The sequence below is a fragment of the Acartia tonsa genome, chromosome 4 (assembly GCF_053477335.1).
Source record: "Acartia tonsa isolate MP-2025a chromosome 4, ASM5347733v1, whole genome shotgun sequence".
Lineage (NCBI taxonomy): Eukaryota > Metazoa > Arthropoda > Copepoda > Calanoida > Acartiidae > Acartia > Acartia tonsa.
Window position 1 is genome coordinate 49856785 of NC_137263.1, and position 12455 is coordinate 49869239.

Here is a 12455-nt window from a genome sequence, read left to right on the forward strand (position 1 = left end):
GACAACCAGTAAGCTCCACTCTGAGACACACTGTTCTTGCATACTCACTCAGTGGGAATAAGATATGGGGGGTGGGGGGTTCATAGAGCTCAAACAGGCAACTTTAAGTGATAGCACTAATAATGGTAATTACCTGAATATGGACAACCAGTAAGCTCCACCCTGAGACACACAGTTCTTGCATACTCACTCAGTGAGAATAAGGTAGGTTGGGGGGGGGGGGGCCGGGGGGGGTATAGTGCTCAACAGGCACTGTGTGTGATAGCACTAATAATGGTAATTACCTGAATATGGACAACCAGTAAGCTCCACTCTGAGACACACAGTTCTTGCATACTCACTCAGTGAGAATAAGGTAGGTTGGGGGGGGGGGGGGCCCGGGGGGGGTATAGGGCTAAACGGCACTGTGTGTGATAGCACTAATAATGGTAATTACCTGAATATGGACAACCAGTAAGCTCCACTCTGAGACACACAGTTCTGGCATACTCACTCAGTGGATATAAGGTAGGTTGGGGAAGGGGGGGGGGTTATAGTGATCAACAGGCACTTTGTGTGATAGCACCACTAATGGTAATTACCTGAATATGGACAACCAGTAAGCTCCACTCTGAGACACACAGTTCTGGCATACTCACTCAGTGAGAATAAGGTAGGTTGGGGAAGGGGGGGGGGGGTTATAGTGATCAACAGGCACTTTGTGTGATAGCACTAATAATGGTAATTACCTGAATATGGACAACCAGTAAGCTCCACTCTGAGACACACAGTTCTTGCATACTCACTCAGTGAGAATAAGGTAGGTTGGGGGGGGGGGGGGCCCGGGGGGGGTATAGGGCTAAACGGCACTGTGTGTGATAGCACTAATAATGGTAATTACCTGAATATGGACAACCAGTAAGCTCCACTCTGAGACACACAGTTCTTGCATACTCACTCAGTGGATATAAGGTAGGGGGGGGGGGGGGGGTTAATAGTGATCAACAGGCACTTTGTGTGTAAACACCAAAAATATTAATTACCTGAATATGGACAACCAGTAAGCTCCACTCTGAGACACACAGTTCTTGCATACTCACTCGGTGGGAATAAGGTAGGTTGGGGGGGGGGGGGGGGGAGTGAGTTAATAGTGATCAACAGGCAATTTGTGTGAAAGGACCAGTAATTGTAGTTACCTGAATATGGACAACCAGTAAGCTCCACCCTGAGACACACAGTTCTGGCATACTCACTCAGTGGATATATCCTAAATAAAATTATCATAGTTATATACTTGTAGTATGGCAGCTGCACTTTAACTTTGGTTTGTCAGTGCTTCAGTCAAGCCGTGACAATAACTTTAAGTACACGAAAAGATTTTTAAACTAAAAAAAATGCTTAAAATAAACTGAGTTATCAAACGACAGAATATTTAGCAATTTATTATTTGTCGGCCAAAAATTGTATTTTCTTACTGTCGATTTACTTTTTTTTTACTTTAGCAATGTAATAATTTCTTTATTCAATTAAAAGAAATATTATTTGTCAATATCACTAACGTGCAAATTTTAAAAATTTATTAAGTACTCAATTTTAGGGAAGCTTCAAATAGGTCCCAGAATGATTTTAATATTTATTTTCAAATCTTTAAATAATTTTAATGATTTTTCGCTAGATATAAGGCGAAGCCATTAGTGTGTTTATATAAAAGCATGCTGCCGCCTAATTAGAATAAATGTTGATTATTTTCAAGCCTGTATTTACTCTCAGGGATCTAAAGGTATAAGACAATGGTCCATAAATTTATGTACGTCCCCAATGATGATGCACAAAATTACCCCTTCCGTAGATTAAAATTAGAGGTTGAAACTTTTGGACACTCAACTAAATGAACCAACTAATCCAAGTTCAATAAAAGTTCCCAAAATTATTAAGCTAACGGATAACAAAACTTTATTTTAAACTTTGGAGACTAGTGTAATAAACAGCTCAATGTCCCCTCTCTCTCTCTGATTTTGAAGCCTGTATTTACTCTACAACAACTTGTGTTTACTTAGACCTTGTAAAAAAACAAAGAAAATAACATCTTAGAAATTTAGAATATATTATACACGTACATTTGTTTTAAAAGGATATATTTCAATTTAATCTAAAATTAAATCATTTATAAAAGCAAATTGTATTTATAAATAGCGATTACGCCCCTAGAGGCCCAGTGGCGTGCGAAGCACTTTGTCTAGGGGGGGGCATTTTGAAGATTTTGTAAAATTTTGCCCCCCCATAAATCAAAGTGCCCCGGGTGGGCACTTTGCTTTAGGGGGGGGGGCATTTTGATTATATATACTAATTTTAAATAAGGGCGTTTTAAGGGGTGGGATTATTTGATTATGGGCCTTCTAGTCCTTATCCCTTCTTCCCCATCCCTTCCCCCATCCCTATTTACCATTTATATATCCCATCTCTTCCCCCCCCCCCCATCTCTTTCCCCCCCCCCCATCTCTTCTCCCCCATCCCTTCTCTCCTTCCTGCAATGACCGAAGGGAAGGGAGCTAGAAGGTATCTTTGAAAAAAAAGTACAGAAGATAATTACCTTCCCCCCCCCCCCCACCACAAAACCTTTTTTTATGGGTGGAAGGGGATGTTATAAAATCTCAGCAGGAAGGATGAATAACCCCATTAAAAAAATTTTTTGGGGGGAGATAAAATATTTTGGAAATAATTTACCAAAAATTAACCTAATATGTAAAACTGATTTTAAATATTTCTTTATTGTATGACAACAAGGATGACAACATCTTTAAGTAGCAAAGCACAAAAAAATCATTAATAAGATTACAGACTTTAATAGATTTAAAGAGCATCTGTTGAAATAAATATATATTTTAGATAGAAAAAGTCACAAATCCTTTTTCCTGTATGTTGTGTGATGACAGTCAAAGTAAATTACATACTGGATGCTTGAAACAGCGAGAAATTTTATTTTTTTAATCTTATAATCCACAAAAAAATTTATCGTACCATAAAAACCAAAGATATAAAGAACTATGTAAAAAATAAAAAAAATTACTTGTCCTTTCATCTACAGATATAAAATTTTCTTAGAAATATTGAAAACTTTGGGGTATAGTCTCTTTTGTGGCAACGCCTCTTAAGGGATATTTCGTCGTATTTTCATAGTAGCTTTTAATAGGTTATTCTAGGTTAAGTTAGGTCAGGTGATTTCCCTGCAGGGTTAGGCAATTGGCCCCGCAGGAGCTATAAATAGGTGAAAAGCTACTGTGAAAATACGACGAAATGCACCTTAAGAGGCAATGTCACAAAAGGAACTATACCTGAAATTTAAAAGATACAAAAATAGCCAAAAACGTCCTGAAAAGCAGTCCGGCCTCCATGAATTTTTAATAGTTAACTATACTCCATGAAGATGGGAATGTTAACATTAAGTTTTAGCCTTCTATCTTAAATTGCAGTTGAAAAAATCACATTTCCCTCTTAGCATTACGTACTGACAGCCATAGTGAATTACAGAGAAGCTAAAAAGTTATATCAACATATCCTACCCTCTTTAAATGGCACTTTAAAACTCAGTTAATTTTTGATTAAGTGGTGTTTCCAATGATTCATAAGGGCGGTGCGTGAAGCGCACCTAAAAATATTTACTCCCCCTTTGAACTAAATCAATTAAAGACAACAAGAGTGGCATATTTTATCAAGTTAGGAATATAGAGTGTAGTTAGTTTTAAGGTTTTTTAATGAAAATTGCCATAAGGGTATGCACACACAAAAAAATGATAAACTTATCCTGAAAATAATATGACATCATATATAGTTATTCATTTAGACAGACATACAGTGTTGAGAAAAAGGCTTAGATAAATATCAACGCTGTTTCTTTTTTATATAAAATAACTTTTAGATTAAAATTTGTTGTTTACACATGTTTTCATAGAAATAAAAACAAAATATTTAATGTAATAAAAAGCAGAAACCATTTGGAAGGGCGCGAAGCGCAAATTTTTTTCTTCAAATATGCAGGGAGGGAGGGGTTTTTGGGCTATTTATTATACTAGTCCCCAATATTTCATATAAAATTTTCTTTTTCGTTGGCTCAACAACTTTGGGTACTTTAATGGAATTTTGATTGGTTGGTTAATTAAGTCGAGTTTCCATACATTTCATCCACTAATTGTAATCTATATAAGGGGTAATTTTGTGTATCATGATTGGGGATGTACAAAATTTCTTTGGTAAAAAGTTTATATTATACAAAATAAAATACTTCCTATTACCTGGTTTGTTATGTTCAGTGAAAAAAGATTATAACCTTATTTCTACACTAATTAAAAAATTTTGTAAGGTTAAATGAATAGTAACTGTCTGTTTGGCGCGAAGCGCCAAAATTTTTTTTGTTGAGTATTTCTTGATCTTTTTTTTTGGAAACTGGGATAGTTTTGCTTTTTGTAGGGTAGGGGGCAAAAAGGGGCATTTTTGTTGACTAGGGGGGGGCAAAATGGGGCATTTTTCAACATTTAGGGGGGGGGGGCAAGGGGGGCGGTGGCTAGGGGGGGGGGCAGGGGGGGGGGCAGGGGGGGGGCGTTTTGGTTGCTAGGGGGGGGGGGGGCGATTGCCCCAAATGCCCCCTTCGGTTCGCACGCCACTGTTAAGAGGCCTCTTAGGGCACCTGGGGAAAGAAGGGACGGAAGAAGTAGTTAAAAATCTCTTTAGCTACAAACTAACAAACGGACATCGTTTTACTGAAGCTTTTTATAGTGCCTATTAAAAAATTACGCCATACAATACAAATAACCAATGATAAGCCGATACGCGGACTAATTTACCAATGACAGGCAAGTATACATTTAATTGACCAATGATAGGTCAGTATGACGTCATTTTTTATAGGCATTATAAAATGCTTCTGTTTTACTTTACAGATACACATGAGATAAACTATAAGGTCTGATAAGATAAAATATACAAATAATGTGTCCATTATTTCTTATTTCTCAAACAAATACACTCACACACACACACACACACACACACACACACACATTCACACTACCCCAACACACACACAGAACAGCACTAGTTTCTTTCTTGCAAAACAAGAATTAATCAATCAATGTTGAGCCCAAAACAAATACAAGCAAAAAAAAAGAGTTTCCTAGAGAGATTCCACCCCATAATTTAATGTCCATCTAATTTACAACAATTTAACATTCAATGCTTCACCCAAGTGTAACTTTTCAGAATATATTATAATGAGATTGTTATCATATTCATATTGTACTACAAGGCTAATTTAGTATTTTTAGTATTTCTTTTCTAGGTTACATAAGAGGTTCATTTTATTGAATTCAGACTAACCCACAAGAAAATAGTTGCTTTGTGAACTTTAAGATTAGTTAGGGTCCAAACGGCTGGTCGCTCAGACTTTCTAAGCACAAAAATAGAACAGGCTTGACATGGCAAACCAGAAATTCTCAATATTCAAGAATCTGAAGTGTAATATAAGTGAACAATATGTAAAAATAGGCATAATATTCTGTGTTAATTTTTCATGTGAGCTCGCTTCAAATGCACACAAGTACCTTAAATATACCAGAATTTTTAATTAGACTACAATGCCAGTTCTTATAATGTCTGGAGTAAGTCTTTGTGATCCACCGTTTGACCACCAGCTGCTTTAAAAGTTAACTAAGGCATATTTTTCTTGTGGATTAGCCTTATATTCACTAAAATCAGCCTGTTATGTATTACCTTGTAGATTTTTTTCTGTTAACTTTGCGGATTTTTCATCACTATATCATTAAATGGTCAGTAGTAGGCTGCCAAATACTTTTTATTTTACTAAGATAGCTCAAATATTAAGGGAGTAATTAGCGTTTAAAAAAAAAATTACGAGGGACACCCTGTATGAAGCTGATAATTAACCTCAATTGTACTAGGCTTCTCTGTAAAGCAAACTAGTATTGGTCAAGCCGTTTTAAATATCTTATTCACACAAAATTACTACAGAAGATGGGAAGTAAAACCTCACATAGTTTGTCTATGATCTAAAGTTATTTTTTATCTATTTAGCAAACTTATTTACAAATCTTTTTGGACAAAAATAAGGAAGCAAAAACTATTTTAAATTTAAAGCAGTGCAGTGCATTTTAGACTTTTATTATCATATTATTAAAAAAAAAAAAAATATTATATTATTAGAAAAGGTGATACCATCCTTATATAAAAGTAACAGGTTAGCTTATCAAAGGTCCTGGGAAGGTTTATAACTATTTAAGGGAGGTACAACTGCCCTCCTAAGATAAATAGCCCTTAGAAAAAAATTACTCCCCCCCCCCCCAATTTTTCTTTTTCTTTTTAAAACTAAAATTTAGTTTATTTATACCGGTGTTACTTAGAGATATTTTTAACGACATGTGCAAAATTTGAAACAAAGAAATTAAAAAGCAACAAGTTTATTCTTAAAATAGAATATGGATTAATAAAAGAGAGATAAAAAATACCAAATAATCGCTTTTTTTTTATAAAGAGCTTCATGCCAGCTTTGACTTTAAAAAAATGCCATAAATTGTCGAAAAAATCGATTTAAGTTACATATCATCACTATAATACTTAGCTACCAGGGACCTAAAAGGATAAGGCAATGGCCGATAAAAAAAATATATCCCCCATTTTGTAGATTACAATTAGTGGTTAAAACGTTTGGACATTTCAATAAAAGATAAAGTCGTCAAGCTAACAAAAAACGTCATTAAAAAACTTTGAGGACCGGGATAATAAACAGCCCAATATCCCATTCCCCCCCCTCCCTGTTAATCTACACAGAGTCAGCCTAATCTGTGCAAATTTTTCGCGGAAATTTTGCAACAAACAATTATACTTTTAAATTGAATATTATCAACATACATTTATCTCAGTTGTGTCATTTTATATTTATGTGTGTTTGAGTGTGTGTGTGTGTTTGCAGGGAAGGGGGGGACTTGGGGCTATTTATTACACTAGTCTCCAAAGTTTTATAATAACCTTTTGTCATTCCTTGGCTTAACAACTTTGGGAACCTTTATTAAATTTTGATTGGTTTGTTCATTATTTTGAGTGTCCAAACCTTTTAACCACTAATGGACAGAAGGGGTATTTTATGTATCATCATTGGGGATTTTAAACCATTGTTTTATCCCCTTAGATCCCTGGTTTGTGTGTGTGTGTGTGTGTGTGGTTGCATAAAATTTAAAAAATTACGTGACGATAGCTGTGTTGAAAGAAGAATTAAATTCAATATCATCAAAATCGATATATATGCATTATTTTCACATGTGAGATCAAAATAAGGATGACAAATTAAAAGTAATAACTACTTTTAAAATATAAACAATTTTAAGTCTTCAAATAGTTTTTTTCCTTAGTTAAAAAAATTCGTAGACATAGTATACATTTTAATGATATTAAAAGCAAGGATATAAAGGGATAAGACAACGGCCAATAACTTAATGTATATCCCTAATGGTGACGAAAATTATAAAACTTTGGGGACTAGTGTAACAAACAGCCCAATGTCCCCTCCCTCCTTGTATTAAAAGTCAAAAGCATATTAATCTACTTAGGGCGTGCACAGGATTAGGACAGGGTAGCGCAACACACCGAAGATGATTTTTACAACCCCCTTTAGTTTCTTTATTTAAACTATCCAAAAATAAGAGATCAGATGGATGCTTACATAAATCTCCCTAATTCTCTGGGAGGGAGGGGACATTGGGTTGTTTATTACGTTAGTCCCCAAAGTTTTATAATTACGTTTTCTTATTCGTTGGATTATTTATTGAATTTTGATTGGTAAGAAGATTTATTTGAGCGACCAAACGTTTCAACAACTAATTGTAATCTACAGAAGGGGTAACTTTAAGTATCATCTTTTATGATGTACATCAACATATTTGCCATAGTATTATCCTTTTAGATCCCTGCTTATTTTAGCGATTAAGATTCTCTGTACACCCCCCATCCCGTACGTCCCTGTCTCGTATAATCTAATTCATTATGCTGTCAGATTCGTCTCTCTGTAAATCATCTACAAGAGTTTCAAATTAATCTTTGACTCGAAGGCTTCAAAACGTGTTTTTTAAGTATCATTTTTTTGCTTATTTAAAAAACATTTCAGACGTTTTGTGAGAAAGGATCAATAACCGCAATTAAGCAGCAAGTTAAAAACCTTTTAAGCGATTAAAAAACTTTTCTAAATACAAACATTGTGGACAACCAGCTGATTTTTAAAGATTTCCCTGCAAATTACATGCAGTTTTAACGCAGCTGCAGAGTCCTGTTTATTAGACAATAGAAATTTAAGTTAACCCTTACAGCTTTTCAATGTCATTTTTTTTTGTAGGTAAGATAGAGAGTTGCGACTTCATGACTTTTTAAGTTCAGTAATTATACGTCGGCAAGAGTTGATCTTATAAGGATATCTGGTCTGTGTCGGTCGTGGCGTCCAGTCAAAGTCGGTTAGGTGGCACCAAAGAAGGTGTATTAACTCTTTTGCTTTTTATTTAAGATAGCTAGCCGGTTCTTTTAGTAAGTAGTAGATGTAAAATTTTTCATAGAATTCAGATATGCAATCGGTTTTTTTGTAGCCTCTTATTTTTTAAGTAATTTAAGTTTTTTAAAAAAATAATTAAGTCGGTTTTAAGGTACTAAAACGCAACAAAATAAAAGAAGAAAATGGCCAGTATGAACAAAAATAGTAAGATCTTTAATTTGACACCTTACTTTTAAAATTCTGTTGAGTAATTATTGAAAAAATCTATTTTTTTAACCTCGGTTTAATAAAAACTTTAGACCTAAATATTTTCTCAAACAGACATAAAAAAAAACATGGGTTTATATATACCTTTAGAATCAGAAAAATATTACGAATCCATTCTAAGCAAAATTGAAAAAGTTTTATAAAACTATAATAAAAAATATAAGTTTATTTTAAGAATCATAATTTTTGGCTTTACAGGGTTGACTTGAACAAAACCTAAACAAATGTACATACACTGTAACAGATATTTTTTAAACACAAGAAACAATAATGCATTTTTAACTGCATTGTTTTGAAGTTTATAAACAGACTGAAGCATTTTTGTTCATAATTTTTCATTCTTTACATGTTATGTAAGTATCACTATTTTTATTGTATATATTGTATGAAAATTATCCTTTCTTTTTGTCAATTCTATTGGTTAAGTTTTGAGGTGAAGCTTCTTGATTGGTCAATTTTCGAGATTTTTGATTGGATAGTTTAATCGTTACAATTAAGTGTTGCCTGTAAAAATATAATATTTTAGGCCATTTTTATTTTTTTAAGTTTTTACTTTTTTTCAATTTTGCTTAGAATGGATTCGTAATATTTTTCTGATTCTAAAGGTATATATGAACCCATATTTTTTATGTCTGTTTGAGAAAATATTTAGGTTTAAAGTTTTTATTAAACCGAGGTTAAAAAAATAGATTTTTTCAATAATTACTTAACAGAATTTTAAAAGTAAGGTGTCAAATTAAAGATCATACTTTTTTTTTTTCATACTGGCCATTTTCTTCTTTTATTTTGTTGCGTTTTAGTACCTTAAAACCGACTTAATTATTTTTTTTAAAAACTTAAATTACTTAAAAAATAAGAGGTCTACAAAAAAACCGATTGCATATCTGAATTCTATGAAAAATTTTAGATCTACTACTTTCTGACAGAACCGGCTAGCTATCTTAAATAAAAAGCAAAAAAGTTGATACACCTTCTTTAGAAAAAAATTCTAAATAAATCTTAATTTCTACATTATGACTTTTGTGTATAAGGTGGAAACCTAATTTTTTTTGGTGAATACTTATATATCAATGACCTTCTGAGAAAAGTGGTGTTATGACCGTTTGACCGCTCCCTGACCGACTTTATGACCGATTTTTGTCCGGCTTTTACTACAGACATATATCATGAATATCGTGGCTTCTATTACAGCTAGAGACCTATACATTTTTTTAGTAAATCCTTGGGCAAAAATAAACAGATAAAAATATTAATTGGCGCGGCCAACCGCCGTTTTACCGCCGTAACCGCCGAAAATGGCTGTTTCCGTTATTTGCCGTTTTTCGGCGATGATCAGAAAAAGTAATTTTTTGTTATGTAAAATAAAAGTTCGTCCCAAAATTTGGTCATCCTAGCTGCAAAATTGGCCGCTCTACAGCTGTTTTAATATTTAGCGGCTGGCCGCTAAAAAGCGGCTAAGGAGCGGTCTGACTGCTATGACTAGAAAAAGTAATTTTCTCTAAAAATACACATGAACCACCAGAAAATTTTTTTATGTCTCTAACTGTGACAGAAGCCGAGATAGAGGTGTGGGGGGGGGGTCAATATGACCCCCCCCCCCAATCTATTAAGGTGGGAATTGGGGCCCGATCTGTAAGGGTTAAATACCAAAAATATTTCCTTAATTTGATGTTTGTATACATATTAAATTAAAATATTTTCCAGTATGACTTCGAAACCGATTAATATCTGCTGGACTATAACCTTAGCTATAATGAAAAATCATGCATAGCATCTTATCACAGACAAATCTCCACGAACATTAAAATAAGAATCATAAAATTAATACCAGTTTTGTTAGCTAGGGCCTTCAGCCTCTCAGGTATAAAATAAACTGATCTTAATCTTATAATTTTTCATTTTTATATCTGCGGAAAGATGTCTATAATACGATGCAATAATTAACTACCACTGACCTGACTGCGTCTGCAACTATTATTTTTGTCAGATTATACTGGGTCACCTAAATCATAATTATCAATTAATTTAGTCAGTAATAATTATTTTTGTCAGATTATACTTGGTCACCTAAATCATATTTTTAATTAATTATGGATTTTTCAATTAAGTCCGTTTAAGCTTTTTTTTATGAAAAATGACGTCTTAATGAAATTTTACGTTTTACTTTACTTGAAAAAATCTCATTTCTAAAAATGTTATTAGTCACCTTGAAATGTATTTTAAATTACTCATTTACTAAGTATATTTGCGATTACTTTTATTTAATGAAATCTTCCAATTTTTAACATGTACAAAACGGCCTGCTAAATTGCTTCAAGATCCATGTCAGATCTATATAGGAAATAAATGTCTATAAACGAGCTCAAGTTTTCCAAAGAATATATGATTAAAACTCATAGTGCTCCAATAATCCATAATAAACTCTCATTGCCCAGAACGATAAGACCCATTATTTTACTTTATTAAAAATAAATTCATTTTTTTCATTTCATGTTGCTATTTACCTTATATTGATGTATTTAATTTCTAATCATAAAAAAGAAAATTTAAATTTATAATATGATAAATTTAAGAAAACTATGTTTTAAAAGAATTCGATTGTGGCGACATTTTGTGTGTTCAAATATTAAACTAAAATTGTAATCATCATTATTAACCCTTTGGTGATGGTAATGTAAAGAAAAAAATATTATTTAAAAAAATCTTTTAAAAATCATTTAAATTATTAAATATTTACTTTCTTTTAGATAGTAATGCCGGGTGAGGAAAATAGATTTATTGAGAAATAGATATGCATATAGAAAACTAGCCAATAGGGAGATAATTATATCGAGCCAACTCTAGTGCAAAATATCTGCAAAAGTCATCTTTCTTAGAAAATTTTTATTTCTCCTTTTTAAAAAATGAGAGCTTCGCCCGTAGCTTCTTAGGGCATTGCACTCAATAGAGGTTTTGGAGAAATTGATCATAAAAGTTTTGAACTACATTTGACATACCTATTCAAACTAAAAAAAACCTACAAAAACATTATTACTCACAATTTATAGTTTGTTATTTTTGAGCTACTAATATGTCTAATTTTTCTTGTTGCTTAATTAGTGAAGACAAAATCTTGATTTGTCGCGAAGTCGGGGTGAGATTCGAACCTATTACCTTCCTGACGACGAGCGGATGCGCTACGTGTTGAGATACGGGCGTAGGTTAAAGGAGGGACTCAAATAACCAATCGAGCCAACGCAGCAAGTAAATCCAGTAAATTTACCTGGAATGTATTAATATTTGCTGGTAGGACACTGATTCCCTTCTGATCTGTATACCTAATGTACTGCTGATCAATGCTGGATCTGTATTCGAATGCAAAGAATTCTGCAAACTCTTGGCCAAGTCCGTTTCCATACCTGCCTTGGATGAGAACAGAACTGCAAAGAAAATGCTTATATGTAAACAGATTTTACACTTGGCCCCTAAATAGACTAAATCAATCTGAAGACCTTATATAAAAAGTACAACTGAAAACCGTAAACTTTATCATTTATTTTATAACCATTTACTATACAAAGTAAAACAATGTCTGTCTGACCGTCAGAATGTCTGGAAGTAGAAAAGTCTAACAGCTGGACTGATAAGGATCTGCTTTACAAGGAATTTACCTAGTGGTCATAAGAAG

At 33.4% G+C, this 12455-nt stretch overlaps 1 long non-coding RNA gene across 1 annotated transcript; it reads right to left on the minus strand.

The window, feature by feature from the left end:
* Positions 1–1170: 1170 nt before the first annotated feature.
* On the minus strand, positions 1171–12190 carry LOC145317602 (uncharacterized). The gene is made up of 3 exons (XR_013879048.1): positions 12051–12190; positions 10744–10790; positions 1171–1246 (listed from the first exon to the last, which is right to left on the minus strand). It is a non-coding gene; the product is annotated as an uncharacterized LOC145317602 (long non-coding RNA).
* Positions 12191–12455: the final 265 nt, after the last annotated feature.